This window comes from Betta splendens, chromosome 7 (assembly GCF_900634795.4).
Source record: "Betta splendens chromosome 7, fBetSpl5.4, whole genome shotgun sequence".
NCBI classification, from domain to species: Eukaryota; Metazoa; Chordata; class Actinopteri; order Anabantiformes; family Osphronemidae; genus Betta; species Betta splendens.
Window position 1 is genome coordinate 3,969,863 of NC_040887.2, and position 12,845 is coordinate 3,982,707.

The window sequence follows — 12,845 nt, forward strand, 5'->3', positions numbered from 1 at the left end:
AAGCAGACGCTTCCCATCAGTGCAGGAAAAGAAGGGCTCGAGTGTGAGGCTCAGCTGAAGGCTCTGACTTGTGTTTCCTGGCGTTTCCTGCTTAGTTTTGGAAAAATCGCAGCTTGAGGTGGTTTGAAACAACAGTTTTGAGTGCAAACACCGCATCGTGTTTCACTAACCAAGTCTAACCACAGAGAAGAAAAACACATTATCTCATTCTGACTTACGATTCTGGCGATGGCTTGACATCGCCATGGCAACGGTAACAAAGCTCCCCCAGTCACAGTTCCCCTTTTACTATGTATCTGACAGAAATAAATGATTGACACGTACACAGACATGGAGGAAAACATTAGCTTTATTTTTTATTTCAAACACACTTAACCTTCTTCACACAAAAGCATCTTACAAATAGAGATTGTGATGAAGTTGCTTTATCTAAAAACACTTTTAGAATGTGACTCTGTTTAAAACACAACTTCATTGGTTGACTCCAAGCCCAGTATTGATCCGTCTGCTCTAAGCATATATCTGCTGCCTGTCTCATAATGCTCAGGCTTTAACATTTACTTTATGCTTTGATTAAAATAAAATCCTCTATGGGTTCATAAAATGATCTGCAGTAACTCACCAGTGACATCTGTTAAGCTGAAGATATTCAATCTAAAATAATAGTATTCTGTTGACGACTCCTCCTCCTCCTCCTCATCATCATCATCATCATCATCAAGGTCGTTTTGACTTTTTACATATAATATTGTTTTTAAGGATATTTGATTTAAAAGCCACCAAAATGAATTAGCTCGGTGCAGCTGTTGAACTACACGTCTTGACCACTAGAGGGAGTCGTGGTACCGCTGTCAACCTGACCCAGACCTGTCCTGGATTACTTTCCCCCATCTTTTTATTTATTACACATGCCTATCCATTATACATGCAGCCACAATCTCTGTCGTGCAGAGCTTGAGCTACATTACAATCCCATATTTGCAGCGTTATTCACTGAACCTCCTCACATACATTATGCATCACACACACCCATGCCTTTGTTCCGATATAGAGGAAAGCAAGGGAAAGGAAGATGGTCATTGATGAGCAGTGTTTCACTCCTTATTGGCCTTAGTGTGACTCACTTGAGTTATATGGTATGGGTTTGAGTCACTCAAGGGTACGTTTCCTGTGACTGTATCCTGACCTGGCTGACACACAGACCTACACAAACACACGCACACACACTGAGTCAGGACCCTCGTGTCAGTTATCTGCTTCCTGGGCCTCCGCTCGTCTAAAGAGTCTCACTTACATCTGGAACTGCTTCCCTCCCAGTGCGCAAGAGACACACACACACACACACACACACACACACACACACACACACACACACACACACACACACATACACACACACACACACACACCACTTTCACTTGCTCATTGTAGGTTATAGATTTTATAGATTTACAACATTTATTCTTCTTATTATTATGCATATTATTCTTATTATTAAAATTTATAGTATGTGTCAGTGATTTATGCAGATGAAATAAGCACTAGCCAACATGTAGTCGTGTATCGTCTGAGCTCGTCTGATCTTCACTGTTTGAGATTTTATGCCATTGTGGCAAATGTTTCAGTGAACAACATGTGTTTGTTGATAAGTACAGTATGTGGCTTTTTGTCTGGGTCCAGTCGCTTTAATTTCTGGATGGATGAGCTTCTATCGTCAAAGACGACCCCTTGGTAAACTTACGGTCTCCATGGTAACACTGGGAGGCAAGATGGGTCACTGCACTTAACGCTTGAATTATGAAAGCATTCGTTTTAGAGCTGAGCAAACACACGCACACACACACACACACACATACACACACACACACACAAATGCACGCACGCACGCACGCACACACACACACGCACGCACGCACGCACGCACACACACACACACACACACACACACACACACACACACACACACACACACACACACACACACACACACACACAGTGTAAGCCTCCTGACGAGCTTCCAGTGAGCTGCTTTAAATGTCTTGATTATAGCACTGTCTGCGTTTTAGAAAAACTGAAGTGAGCTACGGGAAACTGAAAGAGGAACTTTATATGCAGAAGTAATGTGTTTTGAAAACAAATTACGTCTGAATAAGAGCTGCTGTACCCGCCCACTTGGCCTCATGCTTTCACACACAGTTTGGCCTTTGTACTGTGCCGGTCAGTACTGGACCCTCAATAAGTGTGAAATAAGTGTAACTCCACATATTCCTTCATCTCCAAGAGTCTAGACTGGAGTGTGAGTGTGTCTGTGTGTCACCGTTAGTCACAGTGGAGTCTTTTTTTTTGGATTTCACTTCTGCTGTGCTCTGACTCCATCTACTGACCAGAAGCTGGAGTTGCATTCACACGCATATTAATGGACCCTGACACAACTGATTGATGAATTCACCACCTGGATCTTATTTACCTTACAGGTGATGGATCTGCTCGGTCACTCACTCTCTCGTTGGACACACCCAGGGCTTTTCCGTTACTAAGACCCACATCATTACCCCATGACTCATGCTGTGGTCCTGTTACAGACCCCCTCCCACAAAAGGAGCAGAGCACCCTCCTCTTACTTAGTCACAGTACAGCATGTACTAAATAGAGTTATTAACACAAAATCTAGTCAACAATAGTTATTTTTCATACTGGATTTGGGGTTTGGGCAATGAAACAGCAGTGAAATAGATAAATTCTAGGCGATTATTATCTATGTCGCGTTGAGTGACAGCAGGAGCAGCTCAAATGATAAACGTGTTAATGCAACGCTGTCAAACCAAAAAGCGGCATCTCTCCCTCTGCTCCACTTGCCTCCCTCCCTCTGCGGCGTGATGAGCTGGGGTCCGGGAGGGCGCCGGGCCGCGTGCCGCTCCTCCCTCGGCCGCCTGTGCAGCGCCGCGCCGGCCGCGTCTGCTCGCCGCACCGTGTAATCAATTACCTTCGCTGTCATTGTGGAGCGAACTTGACTGAGCAGGAGCGCGCGCTGTCTTTGTTCCAGCACGTGCAGCCGCAGCACCAGCAGGAAACGCCCATGAAGGCCCAAGAACACAACAGACCCACTTTCACTGGCAGTTAATGCGTAAAAGCTAAAGTCACTGTAGGATAATTCATTTTAAATAGATATTGAAGTAGTATCTACGTATTTGTTTAACTCTCTATCTGCAGCAGCAGAACGTCCCCGACAAACAATAATTCATGACATTAATCTGTTTGTCTGTGCATCCAGACACTCACACACACAAACACACACACATTAACATATGGGGCTTCGGGGGATTTGCAGTCCCAGAAACCTCGCAAACGCCTCCTGTTTCGGGGAGAACAATGTACATTTTAATTCTCTTGAGCCACATGGCTTCATTGTGCAGCTCATTAATCTCATCAATGAACTACACTATGTAATTTACCTTGAGAACCCGGCGCCATCATCACTTTTCTCCAGTCCACTCAGAAATCCCATTCACAGTCAGCCTGATGTTAATGTCCAAGTTGCCTCCACTCACTCATTGTTTGGAGAGTTTTTTTGTCTTCTACTAACGTCAGTCTCCAGAGATATGTTTAGTTTGACTACAGGCCATTTAATTATTGCGAAACACACTGATGTTGAGCAACAAACACATGTTCTGGATCAGAGCACTGGACACAGAACATCCCTCACGCAACTTTTCCCACGTTCTCCTTGGGAACACGTCTGCTGCCTCCATTGCTCCTCCTCGAACCTGCAAAGCGCCCGGGAAGCTGAACGTCCAACCTCCCGGCCGCCGACCGCTCAACGGAACGCCCAAACCACTGTCGCGGCTGTTTTTTTCCCCAGAAGCCCCCCGTGCCGGTAAATCCCCACGGAGACGCTGTGGCATAATCCCCTCTTATCTCTGGCTTCCTCTTATGGTGGGGCTGTGGAAATAAATAAGAGACCTCATAGACGTGGACAGTGGTATGCAAGGACAAGAGGGAAAGGATGGGGGGGGTCTGTGTGCGTCTGTGTGTGTTCATGTGCAGGACCACCACGTAGTTCAGAGGTGTGCGTTAGTCTGGGAGGTAATATTAGTGTGCAAAAGAAATAAACGGTGTGTGGCAGTGGAGCTTCTCAACTTACAGAGGTCAGAATGTCACGACTTCAGCCCATTCACCAATTTCACCCCGTCTCCCTGAAGGGAAGACACGGATCCGCCCCGTGCATGGTTTGAATTTGTGTGATTTTCGGTTGTTATGATCACACTGGACCTACAGAAACGATGAAAAGGGGGAAATGGCCTGGAAACGTGACGCTTGAACCAACAAGCCTCCAGCCTGTGTGACATCACCTACTCACAGCTTCAAACGTCAGATGATTGTGTTCAGGCGTCCTTAATGAATTAGTTACAGAACAAACAGAGAAACATCTCAACATTCATGAGCCGTTTGTTCCCATATTCCTGCGCTTTGCTTATTGCGACCTTTAACCTAGAGCTGTATTAGGTTTTTTCCCTTTTTGCTTTATGATCAAACGGCCGCAGGACGTTTCCTCCACCCTCCGCTCCACTGTGTGTTCAGAGTTAATCATTAAATATTTGAGAGCCGTCCTGCTGCATTAGACCGTTGACTGTGAACACGCAGAACGTTTTACATGGGAAACATCATCAATCAGCATTAAACTGCAAGTGCACCTGTTCCCAAACACTGTGTGGCCTGGCGTCTGTAAGGTCTTTAGGCCACTGTAGTGGTGAAGCAGAAACAACATCAGAGACACACATTTCCAAATAAAACAAACCCCCGGCACAAGCAAAATGGCAAAACAGTCCATTTGAAGTGTTTTCATGGATAATGGTGTTTTCTGCGCTACATAAGTAATTTCCCTGTTATTACGAGAATGGTTTGAGCAAATGATCAGGTTCATTCCTCAGAAGATTGGTTCCCACAGTCGAAACAGGTCTCCCACACACACGCACACACACACACACACACACACACACACACACACACACACACACACACACACACACACACGCACACACGCACGCACGCACGCACGCACGCACGCACACACACACACACACACCAACCTGGCTCCCACTCATTCATACTTTCATCTACATCTATAAAACCTTTAAAGTACTCGCTCTGCAGGGGGTAAATGAAACTGCGCGGTTCAGGACAAGCTTTTCAAGCTTTTAGCTTTAGAAGGACGTTGCATCAAATCTGCACCACACACACACACACACACACACACACACACACACACACACACACACACACACACACGCTCAGGGCTGAGCCATGGAAGTTTAACAGTGGGGTGTGACGGGGGTTGTAATGCGCATAAGAATTAACCCCGCTTTCCTCCCATTGACTCCCACCGTGTTATTCTCTGGACTTGTTTCGACATTAGTCACACACTTTTCTCTCTGCCCTCTTGTTCCCCTTCCATCGTCCTGTTCTCCTCATTACTCCATCTCTTAATCTGATTCTGTCCTTTGTGCACAATAGTACCACAAGTGAACATATCCTCCTTCCTTTCCCAGAACACACAGGCCAAACCGGCTTTGGGAACCTGTTGAGCGTTGTTTGAACTCTACCATGTTAACCTTTGTGCTCTCTCTTGTTCTCTCCTTTCTTTGGCTCTTTGGAGAAACATTTTTAAGCTGTTCCACTTCATATTTTCCGCAGCTGAATGCATCTTGAAAACGGGCCTCCTCTCCAAGCAGGAGCCTAATTCTGTGCTCCTGGGGGTCCGGGCTTGAAGGGTCTCTCAATTTAACCACAAGAGCACCTTGATGTTTAGCCTGGAGTGCGTTACTGTGTGCTTTCTGCAGGCGCTCCACTGTTGGTGAACGACTAGACTGAGCATGCAGGCTGGTACACAAACTGTGGTTGGACTCTTCCTCTGGGGGAGGAGGCCCCGTGCCAGAAAAGCAGACAAAGGAATGTGTGTATTTATGTGCGTGTTGATTGACAGATTCCTTTTATATGTTCACATACTGTACCTAAGCAGGCATGGTGAGTTAGAATACAGATAGACCTTACAGACTGTGAGGTGAAACTAAGGTCAGAAATGAAGCCGACAATTAGCGTTAGATCTGATCTGAAGGACCCTGACCCCACTCAAACCAGTGTGAAGCGCTCAAAGAGAAAAGAGGAGGATTTCAGATTGTTACATGTGTGAGAAGCAGAGTTTATTTATATGCATTTTGTGTCTCAGCATGTGGATGCAGGCCTTTGTGGTGTGTGTGTGTGTGTGTGTGTGTGTGTGTGTGTGTGTGTGTGTGTGTGTGTGTGTGTGTGTGTGTGTTCCTGGTCTGATAACAGGGGAGCTTTCCCAGGTTTCTTTCCTTTCATCAGCGGCAGAGTGACAGGTTCCCAGGGTCGAATGGTGGACCCGGTCTGTGTGCTGTCATTAAACAGTTACATCAGTGCCTAATTATACTGCTCCAACACTTAGACACAGAAAACAGACCCCGTGGCCTTGGGTGAGTGAAAACGAGGGCAGCGGTGGCTAAAGAGATGCTCTTTGAGGGGGAGAAGCATAACAACCAGAGGCAGACGCACAAACAGGGCAAGTCTGGACATGAGTCAGCGGCCAAAGGAGAAGCTGGCCAGACAAACGCTGAGCGCCGTCCAGAAACGCAGACGAGAGCTGACACGAATGGGAGCAAAAGCTCCCACTCGTCCACGGATCGCGGAGCCGTGTGGGAGTGTTTGTGTGCATGGAGACTGTTTCCCTTTCTTTAAGCAGTAACGCCGGGCAACAGCGGTGGCAGCGGCTCCACACACCTGCAGCTTATGCATGTCAGGGTGCCAGCGGGACCCCCCGCGGGCACACGCCGCGCACCCACCTGGCTCCGCATGTAACGGCTGAGCAGCGGTGTGAAGAAGCCTGTCTTTGTCCCCGTAAGAAGATTTTCTCAATCATCTCCATTTTCTCTGTGCGTGGCTCTTTTCCCACTTGCTCCGTTTCTGTTTTGTCTTGGGGCTTTTCCAGCTCTCACCACTTCTTTCTCCCGCCCTAAGTGAAAAGCCACTGTTAATTATCTGCACCCCCTCCCCACCTCCTCTGACTGTCTGTCCCTCTTTGTTTCTCGGCCTTCATTCACTTATTGAACAAACCCAGCAGACAGACAGATCTATTCACTGGGGTCCACTCGGCACTTAAAGTGTTTAAACGCCACTGGATGTTGTGAGGGGCAGAGCTCCGGGGGGACTGGATACATGATACCCACTTTATTCCGCTGCAAGGCTCAATAGCTAATACACACTCTGCTACAATAGAAACACTGGGGTCATTTACGCGCCGTGCCTCCATATCGACACACGAGGGTTCGGCCACTGGCCAACACACAGTGAAAGGGTAAGAATCCTTGTTTTATAGATAGAAGATAGAAATGAATGCATTATGATTGATTTACTGCTGTTGTGTTGCATGGATTCTGGCCTCGGGTCTTTACTTACTCAGAACTTATGGACCTGGCAGTGTCCAATTTGAGCATCTTTCTAATTAATTTTAAAAAAAAAACTAAAAGGGCAAAGTAAGTTTTGCTGAAGAAGGACAGACCTTGGCCAAAGTAGCTGTTTACAACCTGGCAACGTAAGCTTCAGTCCTACAAATAGTTTATTGAATCTACATTAGTGTATTAGTACCTACTGCATTGTGAAGGCATAATGTTAAACAGCCTATAAATTATGTCGAATATATTTTGTGCAAGGCATAATTTAATTAAAACAAGGATACAGTGTTATGGCCTGCATAAGTAAATAATTAGGACCATCCTCAAATTTATTAAAACATTAACATAAAAATACTTGAGGTATATATTTAGGCCAGATACAAATACACGCGCTGTCAGGCAGTTGTGAACGCGTGTGTGCAACAGAGCAGAGGGACATTTTTACTAAGTGACTGTTGAGTGAATGGAGTCAGTCAGTGGGCTGCCTCTTGTGCGCTGATTAGAGCTTTAGGAGTGCGAGAACGTCGTTGACACGTCGCTTCGGAGAATGTGATGACTGCGAGCTTATCCTGCGGCTGAATGCGCGTTAAAGCCTGCGTGCGCTTTTTGGAAAAGGCACAGCTGGTCGCGATCAGCGGAACGGGGGCCGGAGGAGGAGGAGGAATTTGGGGTGTTGCCTTTCTATGCCTCCCTCCCTCCACGATCCACGAGAGAGAGAGAGAGAGAGAGAGCGAGCGAGCGAGCGAGCGCCCGGGCACTGCGGGAGCGGGTCAGTCAGTTGACGCTGCTGACTCGTACAGGCGGTTCCCGGTGATCAGCGGCGGAAGGCACCGAGTGGATTATCTCATTCTCCCCAGAGCCGCATCAGCGGAAAATGCCAAGCGGGAACAAAGCGGCGTGAAACCTGGACGGTTGTAGAATGAGCGGGCGCGTGCTGAACGGGAAAATGCTGCATCTGCCGGCTCCGCAGCGCGCAGGGAGGACAATGCACTTTCTGTCAAGGTAATGGATGAGAGCGAAGCGCGCATGTGACCGAGAACGCCGGACGTGAAGCCAATTGACACTCCTGTGACATTAGTCGTGATTAGGGGAACCGGACACAGCTGTGAAGTGTCTGTCAGCGGTGACTGGCTGTTAGGAGCTGCTGCAGAACCGGTGCGTAAAAATCAGCAGCGTGGCTCATTGATAAAACTGCCAACAGCTGCATCGTGGCACCTTCCATTATTGTGAGCGTTACGGGATATTGTATTCCAGTGCAGACGCAGACGCAGACGAAAGAAAGGGCATTTGGGACGCGCATAGACGGAGCTATAGTCTCCAGCATATAGGCTCAGACCTCAATGCGCCAAAGCCATGTGTTGAATCAGCGGCGCCTCTCATTGTATTTTATTTAAGACGGTGTTCAACAACGGCAGCCAGAAAGCAGGTTATTTTTCTTAATGTGAGCATATTGGAGGACATAACGATGATGGTTATTTATGACAATAGCAGTGTCCATTGCATTTAAATGCGCCACGTGTACGCGCAGCACGTGCGCGCGCGCCTTAAGTGCCCCACTATTTCACGGTCTGCTGGCACATCTATTGTTTTAAGTTGAGGCTCGCTGACAAGCGCTCGCTGGTGCTGCGTGGCTGAGCGGAGGCAGGTATGCGTGAGTGCGTGGGCGTGTCCTCATCGATCCGGTGCGGGGCCGGACCGCATTCTGCCGAACAGCTGACCTACATTCCGAGCGGCCGCCGTGATTGGGTGAGACGCAGCATCCCTCCCTCCATCGTCTATATTCCTGTGCAAGAATTATCTAATTGCATGTGTTAATGTGTGGGCTAATATAGGCCAAGATAAGAGTGGGCTGCTGATGGGGACTGAGCACAAATAGCGTATTCACGATCGAACAACATGCTACGCTTCATTTAGCTTTAACGTTTCATATTTGATATAACAGATGCATTAAACATAATGGACAGACAAAGATGTTCTTGGTATATTGATTCATGAGTGAAGGAGAGGTTGCTCCTTTTGGTTGACTGACCTCTGTAGCATCCATGACCCTCTTATGTAAACCCATTAGAGTGGCCTCTCACACACACACACACACACACACACACACACACACACACACACACACACACAGAAATGCGCTTGCTCTCTGACCTGCTGTCAGTTTGGGTCTCACACCACCATCTATGGTGTTTTTTATCGGCGTGTTTGATTTGGACCTGCAGTCAAAAGGCCGGTGAATGTTCAAACACGTGAAGTTTGACAGGCATGCGCACACGCAACATTCAGACAGTCTCCTGACTGTGATTGAAGCCAGAGGTGTGTCTTTGCACTTGTAATCCACTATGTGGGTGTTAGCTGGAGACTGTTTAATCAAACACAAACCATGCATCATGAGCTCAGCTGTTCCAGCCAACGAAAAGATCTGATCAACTCTGTTAGTCATCCTGAAAGCAGTCCAACACCAACTTCGCCTCACTCCCTCTGACTGCGCGTGTGATGCAGAGAGATCATAAAGCTAGAAAAAGCCCGTTTAGCACCATCTACTCCTGATTTATAGCTTAATCCAAACAGCCCGTTACCAATTTGGTGACATCACCTGATGCGTGTGTCACACCCAGATGGAATCAAAACGTAGAAGCAGTCAGTGTGATGGGGAGCAGGCTCGGGCCTCTGATGTCATGGAGCTGTGCATGGTGTTGGTCACTCAATGACTCATGGGATGAAATATATGGGCCCTGTGATGGACTGGTGACCTGTGCAGACCCCACCTCTTAACCAAATGACAGCTGGGAGGGGCTCCACCGTACGATGAGTGGTTATACATGTCTGCATCAATGGTTGCAGTGAAAGGGCCACTGACTGAAGAAAGACCTGTTTGACAGGTGACACCTGACTCTGTGTCTTTTGTTTGAGGTCTTTGCAGAGAAATAATGTGTTTGTTCTTGTACAGTCTTATAGACCAATAAGCTAAAACGACTTCATGTCAGTTGAGTTTTTACAGACGTTAGCGCTAGAGTTCACGGTGAACTACGGCGCTGTTTTGGAAACAAACTTTGCTGACTGTGACTGGATGCGATAGAAGGGTCAACGGCCTCCATCTCACCCACTTGAATCATGATGCATGACGGGTCTCCTTGTTTTTTCCTACTGAGTGCACAAACGTGTCCGCACAAGAGATGAGATTTGAAAATTCAAAGCCGCCGACCCAGGTGTGTTAAAGGCTCCTCTTTGCAAATAAAGAAACATTTGAATCTTTCCACAGGGCGTGTGCAGGTCAGTGTATCCGGCAGGCGGCCGCATGACAAGCAAAGCTTTATTGTTATCAGATTTATTCACCAATGGCCTTATGTTTGTTTATTTACTCAGTTGGTTTTGATGAAGGGCGTGAATGGAAAACACACACGGCTGCAGTCATTTCTTGCGGCCACTGACTCTTGATGTTTTCTAATGAAGTGCACGCGTTAGCCTGCCCTTCCTACCACGTCATTAGGGAGACCTGAGAGCGAAACAACAGATGCTTGTAACCCGTGTGCACTTGTGCTGTTTTATCGCGCACACAGGAGCCCGCGTTCACAAACACATCTCGTATTTTCACGAGGTGGTGCCTCCCGTCGTTTAGCGAGTCCCTCTGCTACATCAAAGCCAAAGAGGGACCGCGAGTCGGACGCCGCTGCACCTAAACAGGGCGAGAGACTTCCAAGGCTGTTGAGTTGAAAGTGAGACGATTCCTCTCAAGAACTCTGTTATAACGGAGCCTCGTGCGTTGGTATTTGTATATGTGCCTGCATATGTTGCAGGATTAGGGAGTGGGACCCCAGAATATACTACGTGGAATGTGAAGTGTGTGTTTTGAGCAGCTTGAGCGTGTGGAATGTCTCCTAAATGCACCGTACCCAGTTCAAGTGGCATAAGCACAATGTGTGTGTGTTATGAGTGACAGGGGGTGATGGCTCCTATTGGACCTCAGGCCACATGTCACCTTTACTCACACACGCAGGGACCTGCCTGTTGTGTCCACGGCAGTGAAAGGACATCTCTGCTCGAGTCGATGGCTCTTTCATTCTCTTGTTCGGGCGGTGCTGGAGAACCGTTGGCGGGTGTTTTATAGTGGCTATATAGACCTGAGGTGTCTTTGTCTACCTGTGATTAATTTATATAAAAGCCAACATTCGGCCTTTATGTATCTCCTCTGTCCCCTTTATTCTCTCTCTGCTTAACTTTTCGTTTCTTGTGCTGAAACGTAGCACGAGGCCCGTAAACCTCTCCGATTCATTCGAAAGGCAAACTATAAGCGTTCTGGGAGACTTCAGACACTGCAGCTTTAAGAGATATTGTTTAGACACTTAAATACCATCAGACCACAATCCACGGATCTACTCCAGTCAGCACATTTAGCATCTCACAGCAATGCGGGAGCTGCTGCTCTAATCTGGAAGATTAACACAGTCAAGCAGTGGAGCTGCTGTGCACAAGGCTGTGGAGAAAGGAACAGAGGGGCCGGGATGTCTTCTAAAACCATATTTACTTATTGACTGTATTATTAGTTATTTCAGCTGAGAGTCTAAGTCTTTTTCAAGCTGTATGTGTGTTTCTCTTGTCAACTTCCTTGTTTTGGTGCATTTGATACCACTGTAAACACTGACCTCTTCCTCATGCCTGTAAATTAACCCCAAACTTTCGCTACTACATTTCTCAGCTGTCATCAGTGAGTGAAGTTGTGTCAGTTCTAAAGCCAACATGTCTCTTGTACATGTCTCTATTTTGTAACGTTGTCGCCCTGTGTTCGCTCTGATGTGTTGTGGTGATCACACACTCTAGCAGGTTATTAGCGCTACAGCTGTCTGTCGTTCAGATCTTGCTGCTCCAGGCGCTGGAACTCCACAAGTCTCTGTTCACTAAGAGGCGGCTGTCACAGCAACTGTTTGTTTGGACGTTTGTTCCCGTCGCACATCTGCTTCGCGTTAACGGCAACCTGAAGGCAGCGTGCTTCATTCAAAAGAAGGTGCCTCCCTCTTCGTCTCCTCTTTCCTCCTCTCGCCGGTCCTCCTTTTTCAAACCAAAACATCCCCCGTGTCCTGTTATTCGCGCAGCCGTTAAGTCAGCTGACATGTCTGGAGGAAGGCCAGAGGTAATTCTACCCCAGGATCCCACCCCAGTCCTGGGCCTCTAAATGCCGGGGTTCCCCCTGTGAGCTCCTCCCTGGTTCTTAGGCCCTGCTTTGGGCTGGGGTGCATTATAGGAAGCGCCGCACACTGGATCTCAGACTCAACTCCTTACAAGAGCGTTCTTTTATTTTATATACATATAGCTGTTTCACCTTGTTTTGGGGATTTGGAGGTCAAGGGCTGTTGGGTCACAGCAGGGCTCTACAGCTCTACT

The 12,845-nt window shown here is 47.5% G+C and overlaps 1 protein-coding gene across 2 annotated transcripts in view; it reads left to right on the forward strand.

Annotated features, from left to right (window-relative positions):
- Positions 1 to 12,845, forward strand: part of LOC114859476 (neuron navigator 1-like) — a 53,219-nt gene that overhangs the window by 18,304 nt on the left and 22,070 nt on the right. The gene's annotated exons all lie outside the window — the stretch shown is intronic.